Source organism: Xenopus laevis, chromosome 9_10S, assembly GCF_017654675.1.
Source record: "Xenopus laevis strain J_2021 chromosome 9_10S, Xenopus_laevis_v10.1, whole genome shotgun sequence".
In the NCBI taxonomy this organism is placed as follows: domain Eukaryota; kingdom Metazoa; phylum Chordata; class Amphibia; order Anura; family Pipidae; genus Xenopus; species Xenopus laevis.
This window is the reverse complement of record NC_054388.1, coordinates 40,435,925-40,449,719: the sequence shown is the minus strand read 5'-3', so window position 1 is coordinate 40,449,719 and position 13,795 is coordinate 40,435,925. Positions and strand designations below refer to the sequence as shown.

Sequence of the window (13,795 nt, the reverse complement as noted above, 5' to 3'; positions counted from 1 at the left end):
CCTTTCCATTCTCAAGTACTTCTGTATCACCATGAGTTCGAAGGCTGATGGAGGAACCGGCTCCTGACGCCGAGGTCTTTCCCTCTCAGGTAGAGGACTGTGGAAAAGGGGAAAGAAAATGGGTTACATTTCAGGGCTTTAAATACATTTATGGGATGTACAAAGTTAGAGAACATGTGCATACAGTAACATAACTAGGCACATCTGGGTGCAGAATCTTCACCTACCCCCACCCTCTGAACTGACCCTACTACCATCCAATCCCCTGGGCACCAATACCTTCCTCTGCCCTTCCTGATAAACCCTGTGGAGTGTGAGCTCTTGTACAATGTCCTGCACCATTGGTAGCTACACCACTATGCAGAGAGATCTTAATCTGTACAGCAACACCAATGGGCACATTAAGATCTGCATCTCGGCAGTTACTATAATAAACAGGAATGTCTCGACAGAGCCTGAGAGATCTCATAGTTGTCTGTGCATAATTCCTTTAAAGGAGAACTAAACCCTAGCCCAAAGGTTCAGCATCTGTATAACAGTAATGAGTCGTGCCTTCACAGCGGCCACATGAGCTGATTTTCTTTTTGTTGACACTGGGCTCTTTATTTCTAAGGGATCTGGATAAAGTCTAATGGATTCCCGCAACCAGTCACATTAGCAGCAGACTCGCTTTAGCAGTAGATTTCCTATGTTACGTAAGAGAAAATACTTACAAGATCTCAATGGGTTGCCAGTAGTCTGGCATCCTTAAACGTGGCAGTGGTGCCGTCAGGTCCATCGGTCTGTAATAAAAGACATCGTTAGTTAAGGATCTATGCCGAGTGCTGCCTAATGCAAAAGAGGTACATATTTTGTGGCTAAAGGGTAAAATTTAAGATGAAAACTCAGAAATGCTGCAAAAATAACATGCAATTAGCTGGGATGCACTAACTACTCACTGATCCTCTATAAAGGGAATTTAAACCCAAATGCAGCATAATGAAAGCAAATTTCTTTGAAATTCTTTTTTCTATATAAGATAATTGCAATTTTTGGTTCCATAAGTTATAAATGTAATTGCACTGAAAGCAATACATGTATTTATTCGTTGCACTGCCAGTCCTGACTACACATACCATTACAACAATGAAGCAGTAGTCAGCTCCCCTCCTGGAGAAACGTGATATTGCTTCAGACCTGTAACTTTGCTGCAGCTACAATATATGGTAAATAGATTTGCTATTTTCAGTATGGCAGTTTACACTTTTGTTTTCAGTAAATTACAGGGTAAAGTGGGGAAACAAACTGCTACTGCTCTTTCTTTCTTCTGTGTGTGCCATTTATATCAGAGCTCTGTCCAGATACAGACATTTGCCCAATAATCTCAGGATGAATCTCTTTGCCTTGGTGAGCTGCATTTTACTGGTTAAAGGAGAAGGAAACCTCGTCGGCGCTAACCCCCCTCCCCCCTCCCGTGTATTGCCCCCCTCCCTCCTCCCCCCTGGCCTACCCCTCCCGCTGGGCAAATGCCCCTAACTTGTTACTTACCCTTCTGCGCAGGTCCAGTCCAGGGAGTTCACAGGCGACATCTTCTTCCACGCGATCTTCTTCCACCTTTGACCGGCGCATGCGCAGTAGGATCATTTCGCCGGTACGGATCTACTGCGCATGCGCCAAAAGTCACGCGCATGCGCAGTAGATCGTACCGGCGAAACGATCCTACTGTGCATGCGCCGGTCAAAGGTGGAAGAAGATCGCGTGGAAGAAGATGTCGCCTGTGAACTCCCTGGACTGGACCTGCGCAGAAGGGTAAGTAACAAGTTAGGGGCATTTGCCCAGCGGGAGGGGTAGGCCAGGGGGGAGGAGGGAGGGGGGGCAATACACGGGAGGGGGGAGGGGGGTTAGCGCCGACGAGGTTTCCTTCCCCTTTAAGTGATAAGGGCAGCTGGGGAAGGCAGTCAAGAGTGGTGGAGCCACTGCCCTGTGTTCCCTCTGAACCTAATCTGTGCCATCGACTCACCTTATTGGTGGCCCCATAGGGGGCACACTTAGCCAATAACTGCCAGAGGTCATCTTTTTCTTCTGCTCCTCCATTGGAAACAGCAAGGAGGACACAGGTGGAGCTGTGGTCTTCATGCTCCTCGTGAAGTGTGAGGTGGAGTACAGGCTGAAAAAGAGAAACCAGGTTATATTTCAGGGGTTTAAATACATTTATGGGGTTCAGAAGAGAAACCTGTACTTCAGGTTTCTCTGATGAGCTCTGACCAGCATATAAATATAGGCAAGACCTTTCTTCTTATCCACCCTAGTGTTCCACAGTCAGGAGGTATGTGTTAAGAGACTCTTTTAATACCAAAGATGTATTTAGCAATCCTCTCAATGGCTATTGGAAGGAGGTACACAATAGTGTACTTCTATTGGAAGGAGGTACGGGTGGGCCAGGGCCAGAACTAGGGGTAGGCAAAGTAGGCACGTGCCTGGGGCTAAAAGCTGGGGGGGCACCAGGCATGTACCTTATTTGCTTCCTAGTCCCTGCTCTGGCACATAAGCACAGAACTTGTTTTAGCACATGCGCACCTGGTGGTCGCCGTGACCGGTCGGGTTGCCTAGGGTGACTGGCCTGTCAGGCCCGGCTCTGGGGTGGGCCTATAAATTGTTTGAAACTGTTGTGAGGTGCAGAGAGCAGAGGTTGCAGGTGCAGGGCAGTCCTGTCCTTACAGAGCCCTTTTTCAGACTGTGCCTTCAGCTGCTCCTCAACCTGCACACCCAAATACAGGAAAAGAGTAAGAAGTGAGTCTGCCGAAATGCCTCCCACCCGTCATAAATACACTGCTGCCAAACAAACAGCACTGTATTCATAGGGGCAGCTGCAAGTCTCTGCTCTATGTCTTGGCGGGCAGAGACCTACAGCAATTTTCCTATGTTAAGGGAGGGCAGGGTGCAAAGTGCAAAACCCAGAGAATTAATTTTGTTGCACTTTGCACCCTGCCCTGCATGTAGTAAATGAACCTTATAAATACTAATCACATACTCTATACCAGTTACCTCTGCATTTTGATGGAGCCACACAAACACATGCTATATCTAGAATGTACTATAATGCTTTAGGAAACAGTAACACCAACAGCTGCAAAATATGTTATTATGTACTAATATTGCAGCACATACCTGGAATAAGATGGTCTCGCCTGTGGTCCATGGTATCCGGGCTCTATCCATCTCTTTGGCTCCCCGCCGTTGGTCGGCCAACCCAAATTCTGCTTTTGAGCGCTAATGAGGAAAGACCAATTCATTAGTGGTATTTTGTAACTGGGGGTGCAACACAAATGGGCACATAGCTTTGATATAAACACTGATAAAACCATTTGGCCACTAGGGCCTAGAGATAAATCTTTATAGGGATCCCTAACCCCAAAATAAATATGGAAAATTGGTGGTCCCAGCAACAATCTGCTCTCTCCCTTGGACTAGGCCCAGCCTACGGCTGTCTGACACCTGTGTAATTCACAATTGCAGCAATCGCTACACATGTCCAATCAGGCCTTGTACCTGACACTGATACAGGACAGCAGTATTCTGTACTCTTGTGCCAGCTGCCCCTTTAACGGTGCAGAATGCAGCGCTCACAGGTTCAAGGAGCACTGTAAAAGGATCTAGCGCATATTATGTTCCCACATTCTCACTCCTTATGTGGAAGAGGTGTTCAATATGATGCAATTTGCTACACTGCAGCCGACAGAGACAGGGCAAGTCTTTAGTTTTACTTTGAAAGCAGCAAGTAAGTTGTAGGTAAAACTAGTCCCTTTTGTAAAATGTATAATGAAGCAATAGAATTCTTAATGAATCAGATGAAAACTGAGCATAGGACTGGCCAGATAAGTGATGACTTTGACGTAGTTGGCCAGCTTAAATATATTGCAATATATGGAGAAACAATCCCTGTTTTTTTTAAAAGGATAAGGCATTTTTCAGTAGCAGTATGCACAAAATGTCGCTGTCTTAAATATATTGATAATGGGTTGAGTGCAGAGGACTCTTGTAATTGTCTATATGTATTTTGTGGTCACAGCCTCATTGCACCCCCGCCTAATGGTTTTTAAAAAATAGTGGTGAGCACAACTTTCCCTCGTTTGTTATAGTTATACAGGAGCAGTGACCAGCTCCATGTTGTAGCTCCCACCCTTCCCAGCTATAGTCAGGTGATCCCACTGGTGTCTAATAAAAGGGCAGCCAAGTTTGGGAGTTTTACTTTGAAAGCAGCTAGTAAGTTGCAGGTAAAACTAGTCCCTTTTGTAAAAAGGAGATTTTGTTTACGTACCGTTAAATCTCTTTCTCTTCAGTCACTTGGGGGACGCAGGGACCATGGGTATAGCTAGTACCACTAGGAGGCAGGACACAACCCTAAAACAGAACTGACTCCTCCTTCACTGGCTATACCCCCAGTAGGCGGAGCTTAGGTCAGTTTGTACCAAAGTCAACAGGAATAACAAAAGCAATAGTAATGAACAACCATAACACTTAGTAACCATAACATATCTAACGGAAGTGAAGGCCTCAGTCCAGGGAGGGAAGCCCTGTGTCCCCCAAGTGACTGAAGAGAAAGAGATTTAACGGTAAGTAAACAAAATCTCCTTTTCTCCTAGTCAGCTTGGGGGACACAGGGACCATGGGACGTACCAAAGCTGTCCCCAGAACCGGGTGGGATAAGAGGCCTAAGAAGAAGCCACCGCGGCCTGCAGCACCCGTCTGCCGAAGCGAGTGTCAGATGCCGCAAAGGTATCAAAGTGGTAAAATTTGGAGAATGAATGGACGGAGGTCCACGTTGCTGCCTTGCACAGCTGTTCAGCCGAAACCTGGTTACGGAACACCCAGGAAGTACTCACACCCCTGGTGGAATGAGCCATGACTCTGTGTGGGGGATCCTTCCCCTTTGCTGTATAAGCTCTTTGGATAGCTTGTTTGATCCATCTAGAAATGTTCTGCTTGGAAGCCGGGGTACCCTGGCGAGGTCCAGAAGGGATCACCAACAGCGCATCGGACTTACGGATGTCCTGAACCCTATGCAGATAGAATTTCAAGGCTCTCACGGGATCCAGGGTGTGCAAGGCTTGTTCCTTAGGATTTGCTGGAGCCGGACAAAAGGATGGCACAACAATTTCCTGGTTCAGGTGAAATTCCGAGATGACCTTCGGCAGGAAGGATGGAATAGTGCGAAGAACAGCCCTGTCGTGATGGAAGACAAGGTAAGGAGCTTGACAGGATAGGGCACTGAGTTCAGAGACACGTCTCGCAGAGGCGATGGCTAGCAGGAAAACGGCTTTCCAGGTGAGCCACTGGAGAGTCACAGATGCTAAAGGCTCAAAAGGAGGCAGTTGAAGAGCATGTAAAACCAAGGTAAGGTCCCACACGGGAACAGGTGCGCGAACTGGCGGAGCCACATGAGCTACTCCCTGCATGAATGTCTTGACATCTGGAAGGAGAGCGAGCCGTTTCTGGAAGAGAACTGAAAGGGCAGAGATCTGCGATTTCAGAGATCCTAAGGACAGGCCCATGGAGAGACCGACTTGCAGGAACTCCAGGATGTGTGGGATGGACAAGGTCCGGAACGGTGCCCTGGATTTAGAGCACCACTGGCGGTAGGTGGACCAAACTCTATAGTACGCCTTGGCTGATATCGGTTTCCGTGCCGCACACATAGTGTGTGCAACCGCTGTGGAAAAACCCTTTTGGGTCAGGATTTCGGTCTCAAGAGCCATGCCGTTAAGGAGAGGTTTCCTAGGTTTGGGTGCCGGATCGATCCCTGGGTGAGAAGGTCTGGAATTGGCGGTAAGATCCATGGTTCTGCCACGGATAGGTTGAGGAGATCCAAGAACCAAGCCCGTCGGGGCCACCTTGGAGCAATCAGAATGAGGGTGGTCCTTTCTCTGAAGCTTTCTGAGCTTTCTGGGAATGAGTGGCAGAGGTGGAAAGGCGTACGCCAGCCGAAAGGGCCAGGGAGCCGTGATGGCATAGACGTTGTGAGCCAGGGGATCTCTGTAGCGAGCCAGGAACTGTGGAACCTTCCTGTTGTGTCTGGTCGCCATGAGGTCTACTTCTGGGATGCCCCACTTTGGCGTTAACTCCTGGAAGATGTCGTCGTTTAGAGACCACTCGCCCGGGTCTAGGGGACTGACGGCTGAGAAAGTCCACTTCCCAATTCAGCAACCCCGGGATGTAGATGGCCGACAAGTGAACCTGCTGAACTTCGGCCCATCGAAAGATAAGCTTTATCTCGTTGAGCGCTCCCCTGCTTCTTGTACCACCTTGGTGGTTGATCTAGGCCACAGCCGTTGAGTTGTCAGACTGAACCTTCACCTAACCTCCTGAGGACACAACTCAAACTGACCTAAGCTCCGCCTACTGGGGGTATAGCCAGTGAAGGAGGAGTCAGTTCTGTTTTAGGGTTGTGTCCTGCCTCCTAGTGGTACTAGCTATACCCATGGTCCCTGTGTCCCCCAAGCTGACTAGGAGAAATGTATAATGAGGCAATAGAATTCTTAATGAATCAGATGAAAATTGAGCATAGGACTGGCCAGATATGGGATGACTTTGACGTAGTTGACCAGCTTAAATATATTGCAATATATGGACAAACAATCCCTGTTTTGTTTAAAGGGTAAGGCATTTTTGAGTAGCAGTATGCACAAAATGTCTCTGTCTTAAATATATTGATAATGGGTTGAGTGCAGAGGACTCTTGTATGTGTCTATATGTATTTTGTGGTCACAGCCTCATTGCACCCCGCCTAATGGTTTTAAAAATTAGTGGTGAGCACAACTTTCCCTTGTTTGTTATAGGCGCAAGTCTTTGCATCTTTGCACATTATAGCATTGCACCAGCCAGGCATATTGTGTGCACGAAAACTATAATCTGGATCTGTACCTTAGAAAGCATTCAGATCACTAGAATTATGTAACAGTATCAGTTTGACCATGTGGTGTTATTAATAAAAATGATTAGTTCGGCATAAAACACGTAACCATAAGCAGTGGGGAGACATTATGCACATGCTGAATCTGAAAGACATTGGCAATTGAAAGCAGTAATAGTGAAAAATGACCTACCTGCTGCGATGTCTCGCTGGATGTTTTTGAGAAGATCTAGGAAGAAAAGATAAAAGCAGTGAGCTCATGGTTAAAGAAATAATATATATGAGAGGAAATGTCTATGAGAAACACTAATACAGGGACACAGAAACAGGGATGCAGAACACTAGTGATTCCAGTTCACCCCTTGGGTCATAAGTCTGGTCACTTAAATCATATATATGAATTCATAAAGGGCTTGTTCACTTTTACATAAACTCTTAGTACTATAGAGCAGAAGTGCCCATTCTTTACTAATGTGAGGTCTACTTTTAGTGATGATGTCCCATTATGATCTACATCCATAAAAGCATTGTTGGCATTATGTTCCATGGAAAATATTACTTAAATATTGATTTATGAGAAAATGTATGTTGCTATATTCAACAAACAATTATTACTTATGTAACTGTATCATGATAAATATCTGAATAAAAACATGAAATAGGAGGGGGATTTAGACAAACTGTGTCTTGCGACAGTGTCTTCAGCTCTTTGATCCCCAGCTAAAGGGCTACAGGCAGATCCTGATCTACCTTTTGGCCACCCCTGCTATAGAGTATTGTGTTTTCTTTTATTGGGGCCACATTGTACTAATGGATACAGAACAGAGAAGACACTCGATTCCAACATTGACAGGCTCAATGAAAATAACGAATTTATCTTTATTAAAGTTTGCATGTCCATAAAAATCCACATGGTACTCAACTGGCAGTGCCCACCACCCAGGCAGCCATTTATAACTGAACCAACCAACTGCCATTTCCAACATGGGTAGCAATACAACATGTGAATCTTGAAGCTACAGCCAACTGCCAAATGTAATAGCAACAGCAAAAGGAAATACACCTCTGCATGAAATGATTTTGAGAAATCTGTGTGCGTATATCTGCAGACTTATTAGTTATATGAAGCCCCTTTGCAAGCACAGGAAGGAGGAGCAACTGACTTTTGCAGTGACAGTTGGAGCTCCCTTCAGCCATGTTGAGTCAGGCAGAGAGCATAACAGCTTGGCTCGATTGGCAGCCATTTATAACTGAACCAACTTTCAACATGGGTAGCAATACAACATGTGAATCAGTGCATCAGGGTATAAGCAACATGATATTTCCAAATTAGGAATCATGATTTGGCAACAAAAGAGCACAAGGGGCTACATTTAAAAAAAGATGTGGCACATTGGCTGATTTAGGGCCAGTGCATCATGGGAGAATGAATATGCAATCAGGTGGATATATACCATCTGTTGTTAGGAATGTTTCTTTGCCCATGTTTCATTGGGGAGTGAGCACAGTATACTAATGTGATTTCTGCCCCTTACATTCATTTGTAACCCACGCTGAGTGCACATGGGAATCTGCAAGCAATCAATGCATTAGGGTCTCTGCAGTTGAACTATAAGCTATAGTCAACTGCCAAATGTAATAGCAATAGCAAAAAAAGAAATACACCGCTGCATGAAATTACTTTGAGAAATGCATTTGTGTGTGTATATCTGTCTATCTACAGACTTATTAGTTATCTGAAGCCCCTTTGCAAGCACAGGCTGGAGGACCAACTGACTTTTGCAGTGACAGTTGGAGCTCCCTTCAGCCATGTTGAGTCAGGCAGAGACATAACAGCTTGGCTTGTTTGCTATCTATGAACAGGCAATCATACAAATATAGGGAATATGTGAGAGAGGAGAGTGAGAGTAATGCTGAGATTCCCAACAGGGCCCCCTTCCTGCATAGAAACCTCCCCAGACCCATGAACAGAAAAACTACAACCCCCCACTCATGCTCTGCCAATAGATTGCAGTGGGCACACAAACTCTCACTAGTGTGACTATAGAGGAAGCAGACCCTGCGCTCCAGACCCTCATTCCCAAACCAAGTTAATATGAGCTCCCATACAGCTTAAGCCCAATATGAATGACACCTCTCCTGGCTAGATCTACAATATTTTATCCACTCTCTTACTTTGATGGAGCCTGAAATCTTCTCCTTCTAAGGCCAACGATGGGGTCTACGAACGTAGAGATGTAATTTTCCCATGTCTTGCGTCGCCTAAAACCAATAAAATATTCTCCAAAGAAAAATTCTCCTTCTCTTCTGACTGCAAATCCAAAACTGAAAATTCTCCTTCTCTTCTGACTGCAAAGCCAAAACTGAAAAATGCTCCTTCTCTTCTGACTGCAAAGCCACAACTGAAAAAACTGTCATTTCTGGCCCTAAGGTTAACTTGGTTGATGACATCACAAGATGACTCCATGGCGATGGTCCTGCTGTGCAGCCAATCAGAAGGCACCTAATTAGCATATCAGTTACTGTACATGTCAGCACTGCCATATTCAGCAGCCCAAAATATATACTACTATATATGCTATGTGAGGCCTGGGGGTGCAATACTAAGGGCTTTATGAGAACTACGGGTCAAAGGCTGCACCTTATGTGTCTCCTGTACCATCCCAAAGCCACCATATCCCTTTAGTAATGAAGATCTGTGCCTCTAAAGATGCGCCCAGTAGTTACCCCAAAGCCACTCTGTGCATGGGGGATGCAGGGTGCAAATTCCATATAACACCCTGCATAAGGGACGCATATTAGGACATTGTCAGGGGAAATCCATCTCCTGTATGCAATTTCCTATGCTAGAGGAATGCAATGTCGCCTGCTTTTCAACTCAACCCTCCTCAAAGCAGACGTCACACCTCGCTCCTCCCTTCTCAGCTGTCCTGCTCCTCACTCCTCAGCCATCCGACCTGGGTCCTCGTTCCTCACCCATGCTGCCGTCAGCTGTAGCTCGAATTTGACTGCTGCAATTAAAAAAAAACTAAAATGCCTATTGGCTAAAACAATTGGCAAGAACAAGTAACTATAATCAGGGCGCAGGGCTGAATATGCGCACCCTGAGGAGTGAGGAGCAACAGCTGACGACTGAGGAGGGAGAAGCTAGGACCCCAGGACGGATAGATGAGGAGGGAGGAGTGACATCAGTTTCAGACCATGGCTTGAGTAAAAAAGCATGCAATGTCACATTCCTCTTGCTTAGGATAGCACCACAACGATTTCCCCTGACGATGTCCTACAATGCTTTCCGTACACGCAGTAACCAGTCTCCCACACTCCAGTGGTGCAGCCTCAGTACCAAGCCTCTCTCACACTCACTCAGGGATAACGCCGCATTGGCTCCCCAATGAGACCGCACTCACTCAGAAGCAGCTACTGCCTGTCAGCATACACTCAATACCTGCCCCTCAATCACCCGCTGCTGCTGCTGCAACACTCACTCAGAAACTCGTTCCTTTACCCTATAAATTCGCACTTATGACACTCGAATCTAATCATCCCGCCGTGACTTTTGCTTATTTCCTACTTGGTCACTGATATGGCCACGCCCACCGCGGGGCCTGCTGGGAGTTGTAGTCTGGGGGACGGGTTCCCGCTAGATCGCCGCCCTTTTCCGTCTTGTGGTCGGGAGGGGCGGGGTTTAGCTGTCACTAGTGAGGCCGAAGGTCTGAGTTGCTTATTCCAGCCGGACAGACAAGAGAATGAACCCAGATTTAAGCAGGGAGAGGGCCGCCGCCTCCTTCAATCCCGAGGCCATCACCTACATCCTGGATGGCAGCCCCGAGAGGACCCACAGGAGAAGAGAAATTGGTGGGTGCCGGTCGCACTGGGGCTATCGTGAGGAGCAGGGGGATATCAGGATAATCACTAGGAGGCGGGCAATCCTGGGGTTATCGCTAGGAGGCGGGGCAATCCTCATGTTATCACTAGGAGGCGGGGCAATCCTCATGTTATCACTAGGATGGCAATCCTCATGTTATCATTAGGAGGCGGGGCAATCCTCATGTTATCTCTAGGAGGCGGGGCAATCCTGGGGTTATCATTACGAGAAGGAGCAGCTTTTGGGGTATCACTAAAGATAGGGACAGTTCTGGGGGGCATCACTAGGAACAAAGGCAGTTCTAGGTGAATACCAGTAGGGATAGTGACAGTACTGCAGGCTGTACTTGAGGTACAGGGCTCACCAGAATGGGGGACACCCTATCATCCAGTAGTAAATGGGACCTTTGGTTTGAATGCTGCTGCTAAAGATTCCCCTATAAACTAAGGCTGCCGAATGATCATATGAAAAGGTTGGTTACAGGGCTGTTTGCATGCGGGTTTAGGGCGGCAGGATTTTAGGGGCCAGAATGCTGCCCAACCACACCCACACTGGGGATGCTCAAGAGATAAAATGTTTTTTAAAGGAAAACTATACCCCTCAAACAATGTAGGTCTCTATAAAAAGATATTGCATTAAACTAGTGATGGGCGAATTTGGGGCGTTTCGCTTTGTTGAAAAATTCACAAATTTCCCGCGAAATGGCGAAAAATTCACGAAACCGCGCCGGTGTCTTGTTTTTGGACGCCGGCACCCTTTTTCTGGACGGCAGCGCACATTCTGCAAATTCGCACCTGGTGAATAAATTCGCCCATCACTACATAAAACAGCTCATGCCATTTTTAATAACATCATTGGACTTCTTAGATCTGTCTTTTGCTTCCACATGTCTTTTCCTGTTACAGTTAAGCTGGCCATAGACGCAAGATCATATCATACGAATCGAGGATTCGTACGATTTTCGGACCGTGTGTGGAGAGTCCTGACATTTTTTCGTCCGGCGGAGATCGGTCGTTTTTGGTCGGTCAGACAGGTTAAAAGTTTTCTGTCGGCTGCGGGTAATATCTCTGCTGTATTGCCGATTGTATGATTTTCAGTGGGAGACTGTCACTAGCTTCATGCGGACATAACTTTCATACGATTGCTGTCAGGAGCAGAACATCGCTGTTCATCTACTGTTCATCTACTGTTCTTTTGTACTTTATTTGATCGAATGGTAGTGGCAGGTCGGGAGATGGAGCTTTACGTCAATGGCCAGCTTTAGAGTTGTAGTATTTCTGGTCAGGTGATCTCTGAGGAAGCACAGAGACCATCACAAAATGGTGGTTCAAGGCAAGAGATGTAAAAGGCAATATTTACTTAAACATATATTCCAGTTTGATAAGATTCTTTAATATGCCACTTAATATGATATATATATCTGTTGCTCAAGTATTCATTTTGGGGCTATAGTTTTCCTTTAATTTCCCATGCACCAATCCCCATTTCTCAAGTCCTAATGATGAAAATTTGCGAGAATAAAAGGGAGGGAGGGACGAGGGCGATGATGAAGTCAGGGGCCTAGGGCTGCCATATGTAAATCCGCCCCTTCTTGCATGCACTGAGATTAAATGTGCCCCAAATGTTTTGAAATTATGTTGTGAAGGTGTAAAGGCTTGCTCAGACAGCTGTTAACTCCTTCACTGTCCCAGGTTACTAATTAGTTAGTGTCAAATTTGGGTGGCTTGTAGGCCCAGTGGAGTTATCTGTACCAGTTATTCATATGCATACCTTTTACTATAAAGGGGAATGTTTGAAGGCTTGCAAGAGCTCATTTCAAATGTTGGCAAAGGGTACAAAGTGCAAAAAAAAAGTTGCCTTAGCCATAGGTCATCTTAATGTACGTTATGTGTGTGAAGCAGACATGGGCAGCATTAATGCATCATCAGTTTGCCACTGCATGAATGCTGCTGGACAGAATGTTATACTAACAAAGGAATTAAAGTGGACCTGTCACCCACACCAAAATGCTGTATATAAAAGTCCTTTTTTAAATGAAAACACAAATCCAATTTCTATTTTTTATATAAAGACATTCATAGCTGTTGTAAGCTCATTTAAACATCTCGGCTGTCAATCAAATATTGTCTGCCCCTCCTCTATGCCCTGGGCATAGAGGCGGGCAGACAATTCGTTCACTTTCAATCAGCACTTCCTATTGTGTCACTGCCTCTCCCCACATTTCCCCCGTTCTCTTCACCATTTAATTGTGTGGCCAGGGCCCGGGGATGGACATCAGGCTCCTCCAGTTTGGTGCGACAAACAAGATGTTGAGACGATACAGACTTTGCCTTAGGACCAAGTAACACCAATTTTTTTATTTTTAAAAACACAAAACTTAACCCTCCAAATAATACCCACATCCTACTACATGTTCCTTATCTTACCTTGGCGTTTTAGCTTTAAAAATTCACCAATAAAAATCGCCTCCATGTTGTTCAATTACATTTTGAAAACAGGCGAAACCGCGCGATCAGCTCTGTCCTATGTTGCGCGTCCCGACAGCTCTCCTACTCATGTGGACTTCCGGTCAGGACTGAACCCGGAAAGCAGCTTCATTTTCAAGGCAACAGCGGAGGATTCGGATGCTTATGCTTGCTTAGGTAGAGGCACACACTGAAAGGCTGCTGGCTGCTTGCAGATCATCACAGGAGGGGAGAGGGCGACAAACGGTAAAGGGGCGGGGAGAGGCAGGACAAACGGAGGGCAGGCGGAAGAGGGCGACAAACGAAAGCTGCTGGAAGAAGGATCACGGAAGGGCAGGGGGGAGAGGCAGACAACACGGATTAAGGGGAGGGGGAGAGGCAGACCAACGGTAAAGGGCAGGGGAGAGGCAGACAAACGAAAGGCTGCGCAGAAGATCCGGAGGGCAGGGGGGAGAGGAGACAAACGGTAAGGGCAGGGGAGAGCGCAGACAAATCGGAAAGGGCAGGGGGAGAGGCAGACAACGAAAGCGCTGCTGCAGAAGATCACGGAAGGGCAGGGGGAGAAGTGCAGGACCA

At 46.4% G+C, this 13,795-nt stretch overlaps 1 long non-coding RNA gene across 2 annotated transcripts; it reads right to left on the bottom strand.

Moving 5' to 3' along the window:
* Positions 1-9,271: 9,271 nt before the first annotated feature.
* On the bottom strand, positions 9,272-10,878 carry LOC121398759. Of its 2 annotated transcripts, none has more exons than XR_005964509.1 (2): positions 10,395-10,878; positions 9,272-9,366 (listed from the first exon to the last, which is right to left on the bottom strand). It is a non-coding gene; the product is annotated as an uncharacterized LOC121398759 (long non-coding RNA). The 2 variants fall into 2 exon arrangements; XR_005964510.1 differs by having other exon boundaries at positions 9,272-9,392; positions 10,395-10,468.
* Between the last annotated feature and the right edge of the window lie 2,917 nt (positions 10,879-13,795).